Source organism: Echinops telfairi, unplaced genomic scaffold (genome assembly GCF_000313985.2).
Source record: "Echinops telfairi isolate 266 unplaced genomic scaffold, ASM31398v2 ScPeMD7_7400;HRSCAF=8409, whole genome shotgun sequence".
Lineage (NCBI taxonomy): Eukaryota > Metazoa > Chordata > Mammalia > Afrosoricida > Tenrecidae > Echinops > Echinops telfairi.
The window spans coordinates 52848993-52868792 of record NW_022111300.1 but is presented as its reverse complement, the minus strand read 5'-3'; positions in this window follow the sequence as shown (position 1 = coordinate 52868792).

Genomic DNA, 19800 nt, shown 5'->3' with positions numbered 1-19800 from the left:
CTTCATCTTTCAGAGAAAATCCAGTGAAGGAGCAAGCATGTTCCTCCCCAGAGTCCCCACAATTTTCATGGAAAACAGAGATCCAAGTGTTCTGGTGAGAGGTGCTTCGGGTTATGACAGGTGAATATTGAGCCACTAACCAAAAGGTGAGTGGTTCAAACCCACCCGGAGGTCCCCTGGTGGAAAAGCCAGCAGACAACTGCGGTGAGAGCTCAGTTTCGGAAACTCTCTGGAGCAGTTCTCTATCACGTGCAGTTGCTCTGATGTCAAATGACTGGGCAGCATCAAACAAAGAGGACACCTTCAAGGCATTAGTTGAGGAATTCACTAATTCCTCTCCTTCTTTACTCCCAGTTGGAGAAAACTCTCATGAGCAGCAGTGTGAGGGGAAGGAGAGAAGTCTGATCAGCAAGGGTAAGTCAATGCTTTCCTACAATGCTCAAATTCATCGTTTTCCCTCTTGTGATACTGCCCAAACTTCCCCCAACTTCTAAATCCATTCTCAAACGTGGCCTCCCCATGGTCATCTACTTGATAATGACTCACACAGTGAACAAAGTAACAAACAGAAGCCCTACTGCCATGGAATTGATTTTAGCCCTCTAGGAGGGTTTCAAGGTTGTACATCTTTCCCAGAGCAGACAGCCTCATCTTTTTCCTGAGAGCTGCTGGTGGGATTGAACCTTTGTCCTTGAATCTAGCAGTGCAATACTTAATCAGCAATATCATCACTAGAGCTTGTATAGACACCAACTCATAAAATCCCTCTAAGAGCAAACTGCCATCAGTTTTTACAGAAGCAGACTGCCACTCCTTTCTACCGTAGACAATTTGGTGGGTTTTAACCAACAACCAGAGCAATCAAATGTTTAATATCAGAGCTAGCAGGGTTCCCTTTAAAATGGAGCTGACTAGAAAAATGCATATTTTCTCAAAGGCAAGCTTAGTTCCATTCATAGAACCCAGGTGAGGGAAGCATACGCCCTTCTACTCTATTTATTAGTCAAAAACCACCTCCCCTTTTCTCTGTCTCCCCATAAACTTTTGACCTTCTTAAATTCCACATTACCATTTCCATTAACTTGCCCTGGTATCTTCCATCTTTCAAGAAAACACATTGCCCTACTAATAAATGCTCTTCCCTTAGGTTTTCCCCTATTTTAATAGGTGTCTCTCAGTAATTGTTTTTAAGTAGACACTTTGTCTCTTTTCCTAATTTATCTTCTCACTCACCTTCCTTTTTTGATATAAGAATGCTGAAGAAAAAAAGAATTGTAGTATCCAGCATTACAACCATGTTGCCAAAGAACCCATGGTGCCTTTTAAAAGAATGTTGGAGGGTAATAAACACAGAGCCTGGTGGGCTCTAGGGAAGGAATCGACTGCTGGCCAAAAGGGAAGGGGAGCGAATACACTCTGTGCTCCCTGGAAGCAGGGCCTGGAGCCTGCCGGAAACCCTCTGGGGTGGTTCTACTCAGTCATATGAGGTCGAAAGATGTCTTCATTCACTCAATGGTAATGCTTTGTTTTTGTTTGTTTGTTTGCTTTAAATAGTTAGAAAGTAACATGGCCCCTAACCTCAAGGTTGTCTCATGTTTCAAGAAAGTGGCTGGTATTCCAGTCCCGACAACAGTTGTTCAGGTGAGGAGAAGAAGTGACATGGACAACAAAAAGTGCAACAAACTACAGAGTTGTCATTGCTTGTCTTCCCCGACATCCTTCACTGAATTGTCCACTGATGTTTTTCGAACCAAGAGTAAATCTTGCTCAATATGTCTACTCAGTCTTCCTGGAGAGATGAAGCATGACTTCCCTTCTCTACACGTGGTCATAAATCATACGCCATACTCCCCGTGTTTTCACAAAGACCTAGATAGCATATTCCCTTTGGGCCTGTTCTGTATAATCCCACCAATAAAACCAGGTGCCATAGAGTCAGTTTATTGACTCCTGGCAACCACACCTGTGTCAAGCACATTGATAACACTATAGGGTTGTCAATGGCTGCCATCCTTGGAAGTAGATAGTGAGACTTCTTACAAAGCACTTCTCAGTGTATTAAAACCACCAACCATGCAGTTAATAGCTAAGCACTTAACTATGTGTGCTACTCAATGAGTCCTTTATAATGCAGTCCTCCAAGTGGGTGCTCTTCCATGCATTCAAGAGAGTAACAGGAAACCAGTCCCTGGAGAAGGACATCATGTTTGGTAAACCAGAGGGGCAGCGAAAAAGAAGAACCCCCATGAGATGGATTGACACAGTGTTTGCCACAGTGGGCTCAAACCTAACGACTGTAAGGATGTCCCAGGACCAGGCGATGTCTCCTTCTGTTGTACGGAAGGTCATTATGACCCAGAGAAGAATCAACAGCACCCGATAACAAAAACGACAGGAAACCAGTTACAATTATATGCACTATTAATCTTCAAAGAATATTGATTTTTGAAAATAAAGTCTCATTCATAAAATTGCCATTACTTACATGCATACTTGCTCACGTACACAAACAACAGCCCCCATTGTTCTTAATGATTACAAATAGATACAAGCCGTCCACCATTCTTCTTCCTTTCAAGATAGTAGGTGAGCACATTTATCTCAGTTAATTTAAAATGCAGTGTCAAAGAATGTCAGTTGTACAGTTTCAGAAAGAGATTATTCCCCACTTCCCTGGAATATATTTTAAAGTTCTGATTTTGCAGTCAGACATACCAGAAAAAAGCCTTGTTGTTTCTGTGTGTGTGTGCGCATGTGTATAAAACTGACAAGGTTCATATTATGGAAACGTAAAGAGTTCTTACCCACAACACTAGAAGCCATCTTGTTAAATGCTGTTTAAAAGTCTGTGCACCCTACACATACTCAATCTTTTAGCTGTACCAAGAGGCACTGTTTAAAAAGTAGCTAGGTGACTAGGAGCCCTGAAACCAGAAAGACTGATTCCATTATTTATCAACTTACACTTAAACGTATTTTTTGAAAACACAATGGAAATTAGCAATCACATTTTTTCTTTAAGTGTAATAAACACATATTCCCCAAATAAATGAACATATCCTGTGTTATGGATTGCATGGTGCCAGCCCCCCTGAATGCCTGCTATAAATCCCAGCTCCCGTATGCCTGTGGATACATGAGGTCCCACTGGCGAAGGGTTTCTCTGACATGATAAGGAAGCAGTATGAGGATGGGATGCATTTTAAGTCAATCTCTCTTAAGATGTAAGAGAGATGCAATAAGTAAACTAGCAAACAAAGATGGGGGAGATAGATTGCACACCACATTACCAAGGGAAAGAAGAAATAAGAACATTCCCCTAGAGCAGGCACTCAGAATTTAGATTTTTAGCCTCCTAAACTATGAGAAAATGAACTCCCATTTGTTAACTACAGCCGCTGTGGCATTTCTATGATTGTAGCACGAGATAACTAAGGCATCATAAAAATGGCCTCTTTTTCGTAATGCACCAGGTAAATGATGCGCTACCTTTCTTTAAAATGCTCTGCCAAACTTGTATCCCAAATCAAAGCAACCCTTCTGCCCTGGAGTCAATTCCGCTTCATAAGGACCCAACAACACAGAGTGGAGCTGCTCTGTGGGCGGAGGGGAGCAGGCAGCCTCATCTTTCTCTTGCAGAGTGACCGGTGACTTTGAATCACTGACTGCAGTTCACAGCTCCTAGCAGGGCACCTGCACAGCCAGAAATTAACGGTGGTCAGAGCTGCTTATGTTTTTACAGTGTGAATTTCTAATGTAGGTATTCCTAATGGGGTTTTTTGGCAGGCCATGGCTCTAGTTCCTCTGGAGTGATAGTCAAATTGTTTGTGTATGAATACGCACAGTTTTCCATTGGGAATGTACAAGTGGTGGATATCTAGATGCTCTATCACATTGAGACATGGGTTTAAAAGTGATATGAATTTTTAAAAAAGCTATTGGACCTCATTATATGTCAAAAATGTGATAAAACAGGGAAATCCTTGGGGGTTGTTGTCTTCTTCAAACAGCATATGGACATGTCCTGTGCTATGGATTGAATTGGCTCTTGGCAAAGAATAGCAGGTAAATGATAAGCCCCCTCCCCATTCCATGTTCTTTCTACAGTCCTTCATTTCTTGCTCTCAAGTTCCACTTCCTTTCTCCTTGTCATTTACAATGATCCCCGTCATTGCTGAGGTGGCATTTCTCTGCATTCTTAAAATCCTCATATGCTGATCCATCCAATAAGACAGTTACCTTTATGGCTAGGAACATTTCCACACCCCACAGAATGTCACCTCGATAATGGTCGATGTTCTGTACCATTAACTAGAATATCCCTCCTCTCCTATTAGGTGCACAATTCGTATTTGCTGTAAATGTAAATGAAGAGTTGTAGTTAGACAGCCATTGTTGGGAAATTAGAAACTTTTTTTTTCTCTATGTTATACTACATGGGTTTTTGGAATATTTACCTATAAATAATTATCAATTTTTCTTTGCAAAGATAATGAAGTCAATATTAATTCAAAGCTATGTTAGAGGTCTCTATTCTTCCTACATATCCTAGAGTTTCTGAAAATATGTACAGTATTTATTTCTTCCATGAGCCATCTCTTATTGTTTGACCCCAACAGCGCTATCAGATAAATAATTACATGGAATGGCTCAGTATATTGACAGGAAGACAGGAAACTTACAGATAATCAAGCTGGATTTAGAGGAGGAAATGGACAAAGGATATCCTAACTGATATCAGATGGTTCTTGGGTGAAAGCAGAGAACATCAGAAAGAAGTTTAGCTACAGTTCATTGACTCTGCCAAAGTATTTGATTATGTGGAGCATAACAAATCACGAAGATAATATCGAGGAGAATGGGATGTCCATAATACTTCTCTGTGCTCAAGTGGAACTAAGCTGTACATAAGCCAAGATGTAGATATTCTAATAAGGGGATATACTGTGTGGCTTAAAATAAGAAAATGTGTGCATCAGAATAGAATCTTTTCATTATACTTAACCAATTGTATGTGGAACAAATATATGGAATATATGAAGAAGAAAGGGGCATTTGAAGGAGGCTCATTAATAATCTGCAATAGGCAAATGATACAACCTTGCTTGCTGAAAACCAAGAGGACTTAAAACACTTGCTGATGAAGAGACCATACCTTCAATATAGATTACATTTCAACATAAAGAAAACAACAATCCTCACAACTAGACCAATAAGCAATATCATGATAAATGGAGAAAATTGTCAGGGATTTCATTTTACTCGGGACCACAATCAATGCCCATTGATTGCAGTCAAGACATCAAACAGCATATTGCCTAAGACAAATCTCTGTGTTAAAAATCAAAAGATGTCTCTGTGGAAACTGAGGGGTCCTGACCTAAGCAATGATACTTTTAATTGCCTCTTATGGTAAATTAACATTGTAAAGATATTATGAATGTACAGCTAAGAATATGTGCTGAAAAAATTGTATTTGATGTGAACAAAAAAGATGATACCAGTAAAGAACGACTGTCTTCAAGTTGTCTAGTCTGATAAAAATGGGAGAATAGATTTGCCATTCACTAAGCTGGGGAAACTGAGGGTGACTCTGAAGTTCTCATGAACTCATCTTAGAACCTTCAGTTTGACATGATTGCTACCCGTCCCACTCAGCTGACTCTAAAAGGCTAGAGTCAGGATACAGGCCTTGAACTAGCACCTAATTTGGATGGACAACATGACGACATAGGTTGTATTTAAATCTGAGAGGCTAGATACAATGATCAAAGGAAGGAGTATGGTTGACCAAAGCAAGCGGTCCGAGGAAAGAGAGAGTCTAATGTATGTAGGTTAAGAAGCAAGGGATTGTTCAGCAAAAGAGCTGCAAAGAAGCATTCTCTGTCAGGGAGGCACATAAGCACAATTTCCTGGAAACCAAGTGAGCACCATGTGAGGGTGGAAACAAATGCTGCATCCACCTTGTAGTTTAGGAAACAGCAGTCATTGACTATAGCTAAGACATTTACACGCCTTTTCACTCTCTTTGCTCTGTTACACACATGGATATATTTACAACACATACAAATGCGTATGTAGAAATAGTGTCTGTCAAACCTATGTATGATTATGAGTGTAATCCTTTTAAACCACTCATACCTCTTCATCTTGCCTGGATGCCTATCTAGTTATTTGTTGATTACTATTTATCATTATGGATCATGCAGGATTGTGCCCACAATGGCATTTACTTTGTTGGGCACCTGTCCATGCCTTCCTTCCTGTCTAACACGTGAGAGAGTTCTTTTGGTGCAGCTTAGCCTCATACAATACATCATATGATTTCTTGTGGGCTGCTTCCATGGTACCTTCCCTCCTCTTTGTCAATACAACGATTTAAGTGCATCATCTCTTCTTTAAAGTCTTCCTTATTCATTGTCAAGTTTTCACATGCATATGAGACCATTGAAAATACTACAGCTTGGGTCACAAAATAAGTAGTTTCAATAAAATAAAATAAAAAACTCAGTATGGTTGAATTTTAAAAGCCTAGGCAAACATCAAAGAAAGTTTAGGAATCCAGATAAAATTCTTTCCTACCTCCGTGGGTGGATTTCACCTGAATGAGTGAAAAGCCATGTGCAATATCTATCTCCACATCAGAGCCTTCCCTCCTGGTTTTCTAACTCAATCTCAGCTGTGTAACCAGACCACCTAGCCTGTCTCAATACAGAATTACAGAAGCCACCCTTTCTCTTCTTCCTGAAATAGCATGTCTTCTTAGTGGCTTTCTGCATGAAGGTCAGTTTGGCTTTATGAGCATCGGTGGTGCAAGGGTTGCTAACCTCAAGGTCAGTGGATCAGTCACTCCAACTGATCCAAGATGTGGCAGTCTGTTCTGGCAAAAGATTTACCCACTTGAACACCCAGTAAGGAAGTTCTACTCTGTCGCACAGGGTCACTATGCGTCGAAATAGGCTCCATGACAGTGGGTAAGAACTTCAAGGCATTTTTCACCCAGCCTGATTGTGAAACATTACACTCAATGATGATTTATTGATCGAACATCTTGTTCTCATTGAGTCTCTATGCCTTAGCTATAATTGAGCTATATGTTTTGTACCCCAAATGTGAATTCCTCCACTTATTTTGACTATTTTCTCAGGTTTGTCATAAACATATCCAGCATCTGTCAGGTGATGAGTGTTTGTTCTACCAATATTCTTCACCGCCATTGTTGACCGCCATTCCCCAAAATCACAATCTGTAGCTATTTATGTAATTACAAGTCAGATAGCAGAAATATTAGAACTATTGCACCTAGTGTTTTCCATACAAAGTAGGCATTTGATTAATAGTGACATATTTGTTACAGCTCTGTTGTTGGATACAGTTATTGTTAGGGAACCCCAAGGCAACCATGTGCATCCTCCAAAGTCAATCTGACAGTTGATAATGTAATGAATTGTTAAAGAACTGCTCCAAATCCTGCACATTTTCATCCATGAGTGTCGGCATCATCAAACTGCATCCTACCAATGAATCCAGAATGAAGCCTTCTTTATTTCAACAAAACACATCCTGAAACTCTGCTTTAAAGAATGAGGACGTTTCACTAGAAACCCAATTTCCCCTTTAGGTATCTGTATATGCAGCACTCAGCCTTTCAGAACATGCTAGAGTAAGGCTAGCTTTCCCTTCTTCTATTCGTACTCTTTATAGTAATCAATTCCCACTCTTTCCAAAAATCACTGGGCTTTCCTTGAGCCTCAAGTTTCACAGGGGGCCTGACCTGTATCACTGCCATCAAAATGACACTTGACAGGGCTTATCTCTTTATCCCTTTCAATTGCATGGAGCCGGCTTAGTTTCATCAGAAACTAGTCATCTGATGTCCTCCACTGGGTAGGAATGAATTTGTAGCTGTTACCTTGATGGAGAATTGAGGATGAAAACAACCATTCCAAAAGTCCACTAGGAGGTTGTTCAATTGTGGGATTGCCATTTTGTCCTATTAGAAACCGATCACTTCTCTGGAATGCATAAATGGAAGCAAGTCTTGATGCCACTATTGGATCAGAGAATGAAAAGGGTATAAATGTGGGGAAGTAGTTTATCTAAGTTCCACCATTATCTTCTACACTCTCTTTCGTAGCTTTGCCTCCAGAGCTCAACCAGAGTTGCAAGGGTATCCCCTTTGCCCCTCCACTTGTTGAGTTTAAAGATGCATTCATTCACCCTTTACCATTTGCTGTCGTGTCCATGTTGATTCTTGGAGACCCCGGGCATGTCGGAGCAGAACTGTGCTCCATTAAGTTTTCCAAGGCTGACTTAGGGGAAATAAATCTCTAGACTTTTCCATGGTGACTCCTCGGAGTAAAACTGAACTTCTGAACTTCTGGTTAGCTAATGAGCTTGTTAACCATTTACACAACCCAGGGACCTCCCCTCTGGCACTGCTCTGGAGTAACCACTGGTTAGTCCATTCCACTAGTTTGGTCATGGGTGAAAATCATGGCCCCAGGTATTCCCCCCCAAAATACAAGGCTACCTCCTACTTACAAAAAAATATCACTGAAATATTTGCCAAGACACATACAAGAAGTGCTTATACAGATAATATAGGAAGTAGATTACCCCTGAACATATTTCACATATTCATCAACAAAACAACAGACCAGCCATAGTATGCTTATTCTATGTAGTACACAATAACAAAGTGAACAAATGACAGCTATGTTTTGATATACTGAGTATGCATATGCCGTAGTGCTTGTATTCATGTATTGTTTTAAACAGTAAACAATGTGAATATTTTCTAGATATCCATTGCTTTTACTAAAGAAATTATAAGCTAATGCTGACTTTATTTTAAAATAGTGAGGACCCATTATTAAGAGTCCCCACCACCACCTTTTTTTTCTCCAGAAAACCTAACCTGTTGACAAGACTTCTGGTGGTTTAGTGGTTGCACATTAGGTTGTGCACCGTGAGGGAAGCAGTTGAAAACGACCTTGGAAACAAAGACAAGGCTTTCTATGCCTGTAAAGTGTTAATGTCTCAAAAACTCACAGGAGCAGTTCTTAATACCACCTAAAAACATGCTACACATAAATTATGCACCTCCAGTCTTAATAATATATGGAAGTGCTTAAGTGCAACACATAAAATATACTGGCATATTTTTTGAAGCTAGAAACAGTTGAACACATAGGAACTTTCTTCTTAATAATTTTAAATCCCCTTCCTGTTTAGGAAATGAAGTATACTTTTGCGTGTGTTGAAACAAAGGTAAAAAAGAGGAGGCATCAAGTATAAAGTAATGGAATAAAGACTTCTGGACAGCCATTCTCAGCTCGTTTCAAGAAAACATTCTCCTTCAAAATGCTTTTCATCTAGCAAAGAGAAAGAGTTGGGCTTCTGGACCCACAGGCACCCACCTCTCCAGGGTGATCGTAGAGGAAGGCCCAGGATGACAAAGGAGCTATCATCTTATAGGGAACCTGACAGGTAAGGATTATTCAGAGACTGATGTGATGGAGAATATGCTTTGTCTCACTGAAACTAAATAGATTCTCACATATCTGCCATGAATAGAGGCACCAAATATTGAAACTAAATAGATTCTCACATATCTGCCATGAATAGGGGCACCAAATATTGAAAGAGAAGAAAAACGGAGATGATTATTAATCATCCAAGACCAACAGCCCACACAGTCAGTGAGTCAATTTGACACATAGCAACCCACTGTGGGGGTTGTGAGACTGTTCTTTTACACAGAAAAAGATAGCAGCATATTTTCCCCATCAAATAGCTGGGTTTGAACTATGAACCTTCAGCTTAGCAAAACAACACTTACCTGACAGTGACCCTGGGGCTCCTAATTATTATTATTATTATCATAATTGTTCATCCTAGCATTGATAAAATGTTGCTCTAGATGGGACATGCAAACCCATCTCGCAACCTGGCTAAGAACAACAACAACAACAACTGGGAATCCAGGACAGATGATCCCTTCAGTACCAGTAGTGAGAGTGGTGATACTGGGAGGGTAGAGGGAGGGTGGATTGGAAAGGGGGAACCGATTACAAGGACCACCTCCCTGGGGAATGGAAAACAGAAAAGTGAGTGAAGGTAGATGTCAGACATTGTAAGATAGACAAAATAACAAAAATTTATAAATTATCAAGGGCTCATGACGGAGGGAGAGCGGGGAAGGAGGGAGAAAAATAAGGAGCTGATACCAAGGGCTCAAGTAGAAAGCAAATGTTTTGAGACTGATGAGTGCAGCAAATGTACAAATGTGCTTGACAATGGATGGATGTATGGATTGTGATAAGAGTTGTACGAACCCTCAATAAAATGATTAATAATAATAATAATATTATTAATGATTATTAATAATAATAAATAATAATAATAACAACAGCAAAACAATCACAGGTTTGTTGCTGTCAAGCTGATTCTGACCCATGAGGCTCTCATATGTGTAAGAGGAAAATGATGGTCTGTATTATTCTCAATGGTTAATTTCTCTCAGTCAATCACCTCTGGGCTGACTTCAACTTCCAACCTTTGCTTTAGTAGATGAGAGTTTTCATCATTGGCACTATCCAGGCAGGTGGTAGGTAGTAAAAGAAATGTATTATTATAATCAACTCCAAAAATCCATCTAATCTCCCCTACATAATTCTATGCCTTGCAAAATAGAGGACTTTATAAATTCATGAGTTAATCCCTGATACTATGATTTGTGAAACAAATTCAATCTAGCCATTGCAATCATGAGCTTAGTTAATGACCACATAACTCATGGCACATAGTTGTTAACAAAATCAACTTGATAAAAGGCAATCACAACTTGCAATAATTTTTGACTTGCCTTAGAAAATAACAACAAAACATTTCAAATGCCGCCTTCAACATGGTACAGGGCCAAGAAATAGAAAAACAAACAAACCTATTTTTGATATAAGCTACCATATGAGGACAAGCACTCAGAGTATTTGGGGTGGAGTTATAATGTGAATGATTATCCATTAGCATATCCTTAGGCCTCCTTATGCTCCATTGCCTGTGCCAAAGACAAAGGCTCTTGCCCTTCAAATCCCAGTGATTGCTTCTTGAAAGAAGAGCAGCCCGAATGCTCCCGTGAGGCCAGGACACGAAGACCTGGCTTCACGTGCGTTAGACATGTTATCAGCACAGACCAATCCCGAGAGAAGGCTAGCATCCTTACTAAAGCGAGGGGCAGGGGAAACAGAGAAAGGCCTTCAGGGAGAGGGACTGACACAGTGGCTGCTCAAATGTCAGCACCATGGTGTGGAAGGCCCAGGACTGAGCAGGGTTTTGTTCTGCTGGTCCGAGGACCACCACGGCGGGGAGCCAACTCCATGGCACCAAGCAGCGACAATGACTTTCACCTCAAATCTCAACGTGGAGGCATGGGCTTTTCTCATTTACGCATCCTTTTTTCAGACATTTGCATATCAGAGATTGTATTCCTCATTAGGGAACAGTTTTGCTTTTCTTCTGGCAATCAATGCAAAGAGTTCTGAGCCAGGGCATGTAATTACCTTGTGCCGAAGGCAAGGCCTGGGGAGGCAAACCGAGTTTGTGCCAGGAGGATATGGGGACTAAAAAGGGGTGAAAATCGAAAGAGTGAAATGCCAGGATTCACTTGACAGCAATTTCTTGTCTCTTTTGAACTCTTGACCCTTCTCCACCCTAACTTTACTTTTGACTCTCATTAGGAGGCAGGAAAATGCTCAGCGCTCAGAGATATGACTGGCACAGGGAACATCTAAAACTGGAGTGAGCCCAGCGAATTCAGAGAGGGGGCGTGCGTAACGTGTGAGAAAGTTGTCGAATGCAAACTAAAACCTGTTCCCTCCCAATCAATCCCATCTCAGAGAGACCCTTTGGGACGGCGTGGATGGTGCCGTCAGTTTCACAGGTGGCACTCTTTATGGAGGCAAGTTGACACGTCTTCCTCCCAGGAGAGGCTGCTGACGCTTCCGTCCAACGCTGAGCACGTAACCACTGTGCCATCAAAATCAAGCATTAACCCACTGCCGCAGGGCCAATGCGGGCTCGGGAACCATAAAGGGCTCTACACAGTTTCTAAAGCGCTCAACCTGGTGGATGCACGTAGTCACATCACTCTCCCATGGAGCAACTCGTACATTTGAATTGCTGAGCTTTCGATTAGCAGGAGCTGCGTGTTTAATCCCTGTCCCACCAAATCAAATGTACTGCCCTCTAGTTCTGACTCCTGGCTACCCGACAGGACAGGGTCGAACTGCCCCTGTGAGCTGCAGAGACTGCTCGATGGGAGCAGAAGCTTCGCCTTTCTCCGGTGGAGTGGTTGGTGGTTTCACTCAAACTGCCGACCTTGGGGATAGCGGCCCCCAACAAATCAGTACACAACCAGGGCTCCCCCTGTGCCACCACAGCTCCGTAAAACCAATCCCGGGATGGTACCATTACCCTGTCAGTCCTGCCTCTGCTTCTTGGAGATGTGGGCGTGAGTATAATACACAGAGTGATCAAAATGAGGACCTACTGCCGGGGGCTTAAGTGGAGAGGAAATGTTTTGAGAATGATGAGGGCAATGAATGTACAGATGTGCTTCACACAATTGATGTGTGTATGGAATGTGATATGAGTTGTATGAACCCCTAATAAAATGATTTTTTTTAAAAAAGAAAGTGACAAGCCAGCCCTGAAACTCACATGGAAATTCAAGAGACCCAGGATAGCCAAACAATGGTGAAAAAGAAAAACAAAGGTGGAGGACTCATGACCTGATCTCAAAACTTCCCGCAAAATTACAATAATGAAGACAGTGTGGCAGTGGCATGATGATAGATAGAAAAATATAATACAATTGAAAGTCTGGAAATAAACATTCACATTCACAGCCAAAAAAAAAAAAGAAATATCAGTGAATTCCATGGGAGGATTGGTTTCCACCTAAATAACTTCAATTAGAATTTGGAAGTGGCATTTCGTTTATATCCATGCAATTATTATGCAGCACAAAGAAAACCATTATGTGTTGCATAAGAAGTATATCCAACTTAATTTGCCTTTACTTTTACTTGATGGAAGCAATAGACTCAATGTAGATGTTTAGTATACATGCCTTACTGCTTGTGTGGCAAAGTTGTCTGTTCACAATAAGATGCCTTCAGAGAAATATTGGGCACAGTAGAGGACCGGGAGTATTTAATTCAATAAAGGTTCATAGTTATGCTACCTTACAAACGCTGGTACTTCTCCTTGGCCATAAATATGTGCAGCAAGCTTCTCTTTGTCTTAATGCCTTCAGGTCTACTGCTCCTTCTGCCTGGGACCCCCTGTTCATATTCCACCGGTACCAGTTCTTCCTTTAATTCTAAGGTTCTCTAGGTTTAGTTGGCCTTCCTTCCAACACACAACTTGCATCAGGACAAGATATAGGGGTGACAGGTGCCTGTTTTCTGCCTCCAGAGCAGTGTGCTTGCTGCCTCTTTCCTCATGCCCACTGCCTAGAATGAGCATGGCTGGCAGGGTCTGCAGCAGCCACTTGGAACTGGCTTGTGATGAGAGAGCGAGAGAGAGAGCACTATCAGTGCTGAACAGCTCACCTGTGGGATGGTGCCCATGATGGAAAGCTCTGTTCTGCTTGAGCCAATAAATGTTGGGTTGTTGGTCTAGAAGCAGCAGTCCTCAACCTGTGGGTCGTGACCCCTTTGGGGTCTAACGACCCTTTCACAGGGGTTGCACAATTCACAACAGTAGCAAAATTATACTGATGAAATAGCAACGAAAATAATTTTATGGTTGGAGGGGAGGGGTCACCACAACATGAGGAACTGTCTTTAAGGGTCGCCGTGGCATTAGGACGGTTGAGAACCACTGATTTAGCGAATAGACTAGCCCCACACTAAAACACGTGTGTCGTGAGTATGATCATTGTGCCTTCCGTTCGTTGCTTTTTCCCACTTTGATTCAGATTCTGAGTGCTTTCTTTGTTTTCAGTCTGGTTTCCATTGAGGTTCAGTTCATGGGAGATACTAGGCACAGACTGGAGGGTACATAGAGATGAGGATCCTGCCTGTTTCCATGGCCTCTGCTGAGTGTGGCTAATGGGAGTCAGTGGCTTCATTGCTCATCTGGAGACCCAGCTCCTGTTGGGTGGCCCTGTCCCAGAGATAAATCAGAAGCTCTCACTGAAAGAGTTGGCAACTATACTTTCTCTTTGTATTACAGGCTGGCTATGAATTGTTACCCCATCCAAAGTTGGTTTTCTGTAAAATGTGTCCCTTCATTTATTTTTCTCAGTCTGCTGAAGTGTGCCTCCTCTCTGTCCCTTCTCCAACCCCCCAGGGGACTTGACTGATAGAACCATTGGCCCTGCTAACCACAGCTCTTCGTTCAGATCATAATTTAATTGTCAGGTAAGGTAAAGTTAATTTTTTTTAAATGTGTCCACTTATTTGAACGTATCATTTATCCTAAACATGCTCTACCTGTTGTAGATAAACCCACTGCCATTGTCTGGATTCCAACTCAGAGTGACCACACAAGACAGATAGACTTGCTCCTTCGGGTTTCTGAGTCTGACCGTCTCTAGGGGAGCAGAAAGCCTTTGCTGCTTCACATGGAGCAGCTGGGGGCTTGAACAGCTGACCTTGTGATCAGTTGTCCAACACTTAAGCCACCGTGCCACCAAGAAACCTTGTTGATAGATAAGCAAAGTAGAATGAAGATTATATTAACTACATTTTTGTAGCTTTCACAAGGAAACAGTAAACATAAAAATAATAATTTAATCACTTGGCATAGACTGTAATCTCCAAAGTGATCAGTAGAAAGGAATAGATGTGTGGGAATAGAATGTATATGTTATATATTGAATTGTGGTTTAATTATCCTTTAAAGGCCCGAATAGAAGGCATTTTGAATGGAACTTTAAAAGAAGTTGTTTGAGGTAAAATGAATTTTGACATATTTAATGGGGCACATATGTCTCAAGGGGTCACTGGTAGGAAAAGACCCTGTTCATCAAGATTCATGCAGTTATATATGCCCCGCTAGATGGCCAGCTGCATACACTAAAGTGGTTAGCATATTCCCACTAACCCTCTAATACAGAAAATTTAAATAATAACTATATGTAATATGGAATACAAATAGTTAAATGGCTGGCATGTAATAAACACCCTAAAACTGTCTAGCATCATTATTATTGTAGAAAACCATCAGAGACAGAGAAAGCAGAGAGCCAGTATAAGGCACGGTCAAAAGCCTAGATTTACTCTATATTCTAAAGGAATTATTCATAAAAGCTGGTCTAAACTATGTAATGGATTACAGATTAGAAAGTTATATTACCAAAAAATAAATTAATTTGAAATGTCCTCTAAATTTTGTGATGTAAATTTGCTGGACATTTGTTTTAAAATTATATATGTATGTATATATACATAAATATATGAAGCTAGATCTACTACCTGCACAGCATCCTTGATAAGCGATGACATTGTGAAGTTAAACCTTACTTGGCTCTGTCTTCTCTAGCTCAGTTCCTCTTTTCCCATAGGCTCTGGAGAACTAGCTCCCATTAACTCAGTTAAAATTCTTAGCTCATAGCATCTTTCACTCTTATTCCATTACCTCCTCACAAAGAGCCTATGGCAGACCCAGTATTGATCAAAATGGCCCCTCTAGAGAAGTTACTTATATTTATATGTTTCAGAACAAATCAGTATTCAGTTCAGATAATATTTGAGCTCTTAAGCTAATAAAGTGACCCTATTACAAATGATCTACTTTTCCATGCATATTGATTCCAGTGGCTAATAGAAGGTGAACTCAACAAAGAAGCACAACTCAGCACTGCAGGAAGAAAAAGAAGAAGAAGAGACATGAGGAAATTGCTTGCTACAGTCGTATGATTCCAAGATCCATTTAGGTTTCACAGTGTTCAGTTACACAGATGTCATTAGTGCACACAGGCATTATCAGTGCCTTCCAGACACAACGAGTCTCGCCACTGTCATTAGTCTGTCTCTCTTCTGATTTGGGGAGCCCTGGAGATTAGAGAGGAGAAATTTATTCAAACACAAGGAGCCATGACTGCTAAGGCTGAGATGATAAAAGTAGGAAAGTAATATTCTTGTGCCTGCTGCTATTTTGATAGAAATGATCTGCAAGGTAGTTGTGTAATATTTGTTTACAATATTAAATGGAAAGCACAATATCAATTAATTTATTTTAAAATGCTGGTAATCATAATATTTTAACATATGGGAGTGAGAAAACTTTTGAAAATGCATAGATATTTATTTAAAAAAATAAGATGAATTATATTTTAAATGAATCTTTGTCTTTAGAATGATAAATTGTACATATTAATGGAAATATATCATATTCAGTTATAACTATCGCAAATACTACATGTTATCTTTAGAAGGTCTGAAAATACAAAGAAAATTAGAAAGACTAATGAAACTGAAATTGTATTCTCATAACCTAGACTTTGCAATGGTTGACATTTTGTCCTATTTACTCTGTCTTTTTTAATAAAAGCAAGAGATGTTTCAACAAAGATCATATAACAGTTTGTACCTGCCCCTGGTAACCACAAAAATCCCCAGAAACCAATCACTCATCTGAATTAAATGTAAATACATTCTTATTCTTTGTAATATTAATAAATAGCCACTGATTTTAGTTGACATTCCACCATTGCAGGAGGTAGTACATGAATAAGAAGTAATGGTGAAGAAAGAAGTTCAGACTGTAGTGGATGCATCAGCCAAAAACAAGGATCCAGGAATTGATAGAAGACCCATTGAAATATTTCAGAAAGCTGAAGAAGCACTGGAAACACTCACCAGGAAATCTGAGAGACAGCTACGTGGCTGTCTGGAAGAAATCCATATTTGTACCCATTCCAAAGAAAGTTAATTCAACAGAATTTTCAAACCATAAAACAGTATCATTGATATTGCACACAAGTAAAATGTTGCTTAAGATCATCCAACAACAGTTGCAGCAATCTACTGACAGGGAAGTGCCAGAAGTGTGGACCGGATTCAGAAGAGGATGTAGAACAATGGATATCATTGGTGAAGTCAGACGGATCTTGGCTCAAAGCAGAGAATACCAAAAGGGTGTCCATGCTTCACTGGCTGTGCAAAGGCATTTGACTATGTGGATCATTAAAAAACTGTGGATAACATTGAGAAGAATGGGTTCCAGAAAACTTGATTGTGCATACTTGGAACTTGGATATGAATCAAGATGTAGTTGTTCATATAGAACAAAGGAATACTGTATGACTTAAAATCCAGAAAGGTTTTATCCTGGCACCATACTTGTTCCATCTATATGCTGAACAAATCATCAGAGAAGCTGGGTTATATGAGGAAGAGTACAGCATCAGGTCTTAACAACCTGTGGTATGCAGATGACAACTTGTTTGCTGAAAGTAGGAGTAACTGAAGCACTTGTTGATGAAGAATCAAGGATTTTAGTCATGCCTGCGGTCACAACCCAATATCAGGAAGACAAAATCATCACAATTGGGTCAATAGGTAAATGGAGAAAAGGTTGAAGTTGTAAAGGATTTTGTCTTGGTTGGATCCACCATCAATGCTCATGGAAAAGGCAGTCAAGAGAACAAAGGACATATTGCATTAGGTACATCTACTGCAGAAAACCTCTTTAGAGTAGTGAAGAGCAAGAAGTGCCTGATCCAACCCATGGCATTCTCCATTGTTTCATACGCATGTGAAAATTGGACATTGAGTAAGGAAGCCCATAGAAGAATAGATGCATTTAGATTGTGCTGTTGGAGAAGAATATTGAAAGGACCATGGACTGCTGAAAGGACAAACCGATCTGTATTGGAAGAGTTAAGTCCAGAGTGCTTCTTAGAGGCAGGGATGGCAACACTTATCTTAGACTTTGGACATACTGTCAGGAGAGACCAGTCCCTGGAGAAGGACATCATGTTTGGTAAAATGGTGGGTTGGCGAAAAAGAGGAAGACTCTCAATAAGATGGATTGACATGGTGCTGCATTCCTTGCTTAGGCCTGTGCATGCTTGTGAGGATGGAGTAGAACTGCCCTGTTTTGTTCTGTTGTGCATAGGGTTGCTATGGGTTGGAGCCCATTTGCTGGCACCTAACAGCAACAAAAACTAATTTTACACTGTGAGTAATCATTTCATTTTATGTTTCACACACGTACATGTTTTTACTTATCTGGTGAAATTAAATTACTTGGGGTGGCTTTTCTTCTAACCATAGTCTTATCACTCCCACCAGATGACTGGATAGGAACAATGTGGACACGGTATAGATCACTCTAACTCAGGAATTGGCCATTTTGAGCATGCTGCTTGGTATAAAGTGATCCATCTCAGAAGTAGGAACAGATAATCACATGGCCAGTAAGAGGAACCAAGAAAAACACTGATCTTGGATCCTTGCCTGAGAAGTCAGCAGAGAAGCCATACTCAGACCATAACACAGAGCTGTGGACTTCCTGGTCCATGGAATAAGTAAAGCTAAGTAACTTTGGATAGGAGCCTAACATGCCTTTTGGGCATTTACCATCTCAAAAGGACCTTTGTAACACTAGTCGAACAGGGCAGAGACCAAGGAATTGCATGACTGAGGCTGAGAACCAGAAGGAAGCCTGTGGGAAAATCTGAGAAGAAATTCTATGGACAGAGAACATATCATTAAGATTTCTGATTTTGACTTGTGACCAGTTAGCTTCCATTGTGAGTATTGTTTGGGAGTTCTATCTGGCCATTACAACAGACAATCAAATCCAGTAGCAGAACCCAGTGCTGTGATAGAGATGGTGGGAAAAAAAAAAAAAGAGATGGTGGGTGTGAGAAGGGAGTAAAAAGAGGGTGGAAACATATCTGAGCTTTGCCTCATAGGAGTCATCCTTGAACAGATATGCAGTTGAATCCTACTTCTCCCTTCAGTAACCTTGGGAGGTCAGCAATGGTCCCTATGGCATTTTTCCCCAGGACTGGGCAGCGTTTTCTTCTATTGAACATAGGTTACAATGGGTCAGAAAGGGCCCAATGGAACATAACAACAACAATAAGTATCCAAAATGGAAATATGTGCTTTTAAATGGTTCAGTTAGTATCAAATGCTCATATTACCTATTATCTAATATTACTACCAGCTTTATGAACTTGCTCAAATTTCTCAACCATCTGGAGTATTATTTCCTATTTTTTAAAATACTTTTAATGGGGGCTCTTACATCTCTAATCACAATCCATACATTCCTCCAATGTGTCAAGCACTTAGGCCGCTATCAGCATTTCCAAAGCATTTTCTTCCCACATGAGCCCCTGATGTCAGCTTCCCATTTCTTCCCACTTCTTCCCCCGCTTGCCCACCCTCACAAATCCTTGATAAGTTATAGGTTATATTTCCATATTTTACATCGTCCTCCATTGCCCCTCACCCACTTTTCTGCTATTTCACTACCTATTATGCTCTGAATTTCAGCAAGGGATAAGACAATATAAATAAACGTCCAAGAGTCATTATTGTGGGAAACAGAAAGATTTCTCCCAAGTTGTCTCCCCCAAATATATGCCAAACCCAAGACTCTGCTTGCTACACATGGTGAATGACTGTACACTAGGAGGTCGCTGAAATTAGGTCAGAGGTTATTCTCCTTAAGGGTATCTAGAGCAACCAGACTGTCTAGTCTGACTCACCCTAAGTACAGCCAACTCCCTTCTGATATTGTTCCCTTGAAGGAGTGTCCAAAGGCAAG